This window comes from Phyllobates terribilis, unplaced genomic scaffold, assembly GCF_046119375.1.
Source record: "Phyllobates terribilis strain yellow unplaced genomic scaffold, ASM4611937v1 Scaffold_7__3_contigs__length_470593459, whole genome shotgun sequence".
NCBI classification, from domain to species: Eukaryota; Metazoa; Chordata; class Amphibia; order Anura; family Dendrobatidae; genus Phyllobates; species Phyllobates terribilis.
In genome coordinates, this window is record NW_027362767.1 from 152,023,678 (window position 1) to 152,029,258 (window position 5,581).

Consider the following 5,581-nt stretch of genomic DNA (forward strand, 5'->3'; position numbering starts at 1 on the left):
ACATCCAGCAGGAAGTTACTAGAGAGCGCAGAATAATAATACTGCTCAGTGTTAGACGGAGAATATATAGTACAGATACACAAATGCTGAAAAAGCCGGTAAAGGATGGAGATAACAAGGGAGTGTGCACCAGGAGAAGCAGGTACAGGGGCTGCCATAGAGGTGCTCTGTGCCTTCATATAACCTTGATTTTATATGGAGGCATACTGAGGATTTTCCTCTCTGAATCTGACATGTTCCATCAGATGGGAGAACATATGTCCTTACATACACCGCATGCCAGAGGCTGCTTGCCAATGTGCAGAGGTCATGTACTCTGAGTACTGCCATATAGCATGCATACTATGCTGTACAGCCTGTTACGCTCGCGCCCGGACTGACTGGCGTGAGCGTGATTAGTGATCCCACTGTACCATGAACCGAGGAGTGCCTGGAGGGGCGTAACTAAGTATCAACCCGGTCCGACCAAGGTCGCACGGCGGCTAAGTCGACTCCATGAACCAGAGAGGAACCGAGCAGAGGGACCAGGTGCTACTCCAGGTCAGACCCCGGTCACAGCTGTTGACCCACACCGGGGAATGCAGGAACAGGCAGGTTAGCTGGTATGCAGACAGGTGGGTACTGGCAGGCACAGCTGGTATGACGGCAGGTGGGTACTTAGCAGGCACGGCTAGTATGTAGGCAGGTGGGTACTGGCAGGCACGGTTGGTATGCAGACAGGCGGGTGCTGACAGGCACGGCTGGAATGCAGACAGGCAGATACTGGCAGGTATGAACGCAGGCTGGATAGGGACCAGTACAGACTGGGATACAGGAACAGAGCCGCAGGTGCGGTGAACTAGCAGAGCAAAACCGCAGGAGCGGTGAGCAAGCAGAGCGGAGCAAAACCGCAGGTGCAGTGAACAAGCAGAGCGGAGCAAAACCGCAGGAGCGGTGAACAAGCAGAGCAGAGCAAAATCGCAGGTGCGGTGAGCAAGCAGAGCGTAGCAAAACCGCAGGTGCGGTGAACAAGCAGAGCGGAGCAAAACCGCAGGTGGGGAGAACAAGCAGAGCGGAGCAAAACCGCAGATGCGGAAAACAAGCAGAGTGGAGCAAAAAAGCAGGTGTGGTGAGCAAGCAGAGCGGAGCAAAACCGCAGGTGCGGTGAACAAGCAGAGCGGAGCAAAACCGCAGGTGCAGTGAACAAGCAGAGCGGAGCAAAACAGCAAGTGCAGTGAGCAAGCAGAGCGGAGAAAAACCGCAGGTGTGGTGAACAAGCAGAGCGGAGCAAAACCGCAGGTGCGGTGAGCAAGCAGAGCGGAGCAAAACCGCAGGTGCGGAGAGCAAGCAGAGCGGAGCAGAACCGCAGGTGCGGTAAACAAGCGAAGCAGAGCGGAACCGCCGGAGCGGTGATCAAGCAGAGCAGAACAGAACCGCAGGTGCGGTAAACAAGGGAAACGGAGTGGTGAACAAGCAGAGCAGAACAGAACTGCAGGTGCTGTAAACAAGCGGAGCAAAGCGGAACCGTCGGAGCGGTGAAAAAGCAGAGCAGAACAGAGCAGAAGGTGAAGGCAGACAGGACAGGGCTCTGTTCACATGGAACAGACTGGAAAATACAGGAAGATGGTTAGAACACAGGAGGTAGATACGGAGGCAGGAAAAGGGAACAAGCAGAACCAGATACACACAAGGTACTTACAATGAAGTAGCGAGTGGACACAAAACTCACAAACAGAAGTACAGAGAAAACGAGTTGGAGTTAGATGCAGGTTCAGACACTGCAGGCAAAGGGAAGGTACGGACATAGAGTGAAACAAGTAAGGGCTAGGACACTGTTCAGACAGGAACTGAACCGGAAACAAGATACAGGAACGAGCCTGGGAACTCAGCCCCCAGGGTGGCGGAAACAGACTAGAAGTCAGAGATACAGGTAGCGGCCCTGGGTACTCGGCCCCCAGGGTGGCGGAAACAGACTAGATGTCACAGGTACAGGAAAAGTCCCTGGGTACTCAGCCCCCAGGGTGGCGGACAGACTAGAGTCAGGACAGGACCTGGCACCTCAGTTGCAAAAGGCAAACTGAGTGAAAGTGTTGCTCAGGCTCCTCCTACTGGTTGGAGGGAGTTTAAGTATCCAGTGACTCACAGCAATAGGCTGGGGACGGATTAGGACTGTGCACACAGTAGCTATAAGAAACAAGCAGAAAGCCGCGCCGAAGCCCTAAGCAATCAGACAAGAGACATGGACACAGCAGGTACTGGAGCAAAGAGTGCAGCATGGACTGACAGGTAAGATTGCGGTCTTGCATGGTGGGAGGTGGTGCACTATGCAAGCACGCCACCAGGGATGTTACACAGCCTCTATATTCTGCCATACATACTTCATTCACTGCCAAACATCCTCCATGTATTACTCTACATCCGCCATATACTGCTATACATCCACCATGAGCTATCATACATTCTGCTGCCATACATCTCCACATACTGCCATACCTCATACATGTACTGCCATACATCCCCCATGCAATGCATATCTCCTTACATTTCCATACATCCTCCATGTATTGCTCTACATACTTTCTGTATTACTATACATCCACCATATACTGCTCTACATCCTCCATGTAATGCTATACATCCACCATGTGCTATCATACATTCTGCTACCATACATCTCCACATACTGCCATACCTCATACATGTACTGCCATACATCCCCCATGCACTGCATCTCTCCCTCCATTTCCATACATCCTCCCTGCACTTCCATGCACCTCATGCACTGCTATGCATCTGCTATGCACTGCCATGCATCCTCCATCTACTGCTATACACCCTCCCTACACTGCCACGCATCCTCCATGCCCTGCCATATATCCTCCTTCTACTGCTATACACCCTCCCTACACTGCCATGCATCTTCCATCTACTGCTATACACCCTCCCTACACTGCCATGCATCCTCCATCTACTGCTATACACCCTCCCTACACTGCCATGCATCTTCCATCTACGGCTATACACCCTCCCTACACTGCCATGCATCCTCCATCTACTGCTATACACCCTCCCTACACTGCCATGCATCTTCCATCTACGGCTATACACCCTCCCTACACTGCCATGCATCCTCCATGCCCTGCCATATATCCTCCTTCTACTGCTATACACCCTCCCTACACTGCCATGCATCCTCCATCTACTGCTATACACCCTCCCTACACTGCCATGCATCTTCCATCTACTGCTATACACCCTCCCTACACTGCCATGCATCTTCCATCTACGGCTATACACCCTCCCTACACTGCCATGCATCCTCCATGCCCTGCCATATATCCTCCATCTACTGGTATACACACTCATTTCTAGAAATATAAAAACAACAACAACGGCCGTCCAGAAGGGTGGCGCATAGCAATGTAGGTATTTTGCTCAGCATAGATTATGGGAATAGGTACTATAAATTATATCTAACTATACCCCATATATCAACATGTATCAAATAGACCCATTACATACCTCCCAGAGCGTTATATACACCAGACCATCGTGCTGAAGCCGTTCCCCAAAGCGCGTTTCGGCGCTTTTGCCTTTCTCAAGGGGTAATGATAATTGTCACATACCTGCTCTATATAGGGGCTAAATACTTCCTAATCAATGTGCATAGTTCGCCATAACCACGCCTCCTTACAAACATATGGTAGCGGCATCATCCTATACCGCTATGCGTACAGACAGATGACGTCAAACGTGTCACCCAATGGGGCGGAAATTATGTCAGACGCGTCACTGAGTAGGGCGGAAATGACGTCAATCGCGTCATCAGTTAGGGCAGAAGTATACTCAAACCAGTTATGCATGCCCAAAGATGACACAGAGGGTGTCACCATTACCAGGATACTCAGCGGCGGCGGCGTCCACGTCACAAAGACGCTAGGGATGTCGAGAGCCAGCGTATATACTAGGACCGTGGCAACACTGTGTACAGGCATCACATATAAAAAGGGTTAATGTCATAGTATCATACTGTGATCCACATATGAGAAAAGGGAATTCTTTATCTAGAATCTAGATACCCCTTGAAAAAAGCAAAAGCGTGGGAACGCGCGGGGGTGGTCTGGTGTATATAACGCTCTGGGAGGTATCGTTGTTTTTATATTTATGTATCCTATTTTTGTATCTTTCCCCGTTTCCATGATGCATGTGTAATAAAGCATTTTTAAATTTATAACATCACTAGTGATGAGCGAGCACTAAAATGCTCGGGTGCTCGAAGCTCGGGTCGAGCACATTGGAATACTCGGGTGCTCGACCGGAGCAACGAGCCCAATGTAAGTCTATGGGAAACTCGAGCATTTTTCTGGCGGTCCCCCCCGGCGGTCTGCAGAAGGTCAAAAATTGCCCAAATCGATGGGAATGGTGCTCAATTAAACGTCAGGCAGGCAGAATATATAGGCAGACAGGCAGGCTGGGTATATAGGAAGGTGCATGAAAAACATAGCAGGGCACTTGGAACGCACTAGTGCCCTCCGATTTTCATGCAGCCGTCTCTTTAAAAAAGCCGGCCGGCAATTCATCAGCGGCATACACCGGTACCCGACAATTTAGAACAGAAAGACTAGAGCATCACACATAGATTAGATAGATAGAAACATGTCAGTCACATATATAATAAGTACAGTGATAGTGTTGGTTACTGTACTTGTCATTTAGTGTTACAATAAAGGATTTATTAAAAAAAAATTGGCGTAGGGTTCCCCGTAATTTTAGTCTCTAGCGGAGGTTAAGCAGACGGCTGGGGCAGATGTTTGAAGCCTGGGAAGGGGTTAATACCCACGGAGCTTCCCAGGCTACTAATATCAGCCCCCAGCTATTAAAATGGGGGACCCAAAAAAAAATGACGTGGGGTCCCCCCTATTTTAATAGCTAGCAAAGGCTAGGCAGACAAAGGCTAGGCGGTCTCCTCCGCTCCGTCCGGTCTCCCCGGTGTCTCGTGGTGGTGTGAAGGACCTGCAATGATGTCATTGAGTCATGTGACAGGGCACGCGGCCGCCGATGCCAGCGGTCGCGTGCCCTGTCAGATGACTCAATTATGTCATGTCAGGTGCTCACACCACCGCGAGCCGCTCAACACACTGCACGCATCTCTGAGGAGGCCGGGGGACATCGGAAGGTAAGTATAATCTTTATTTTTTATTTTAAATTCTTCTTTTTTACAGTTTCTATGGTACCTGGGTCTGGAGGGGAGTCTCATTTTGTCCAGGCCTGGGTACCATCCGCACATTGAATCGCTTCATATGCACGTGTGCACATGTAGTGATGCGGATATGAAGCGTTTCAATGCATGTCAATGGCGGCGATTACGCTGAGTGTCCGCAAAATTAATGGACATGCTGCGTATTTTTCCGCAATGATAATCCACAGCATGTGCACATGCGGATTATCATTGGGGACCATGGGGCACATATTACCAAGCGTTTTTTAAGCGTTTTCGCTGCCGAAATTCCGCTGCAAAAACGCTTGAAAAACGCATAGTGGGCACACCGCCTCAGAGAACATAGTTGTGTTTGATGCACTAGAGAAAAGGAGAGACGTGTGT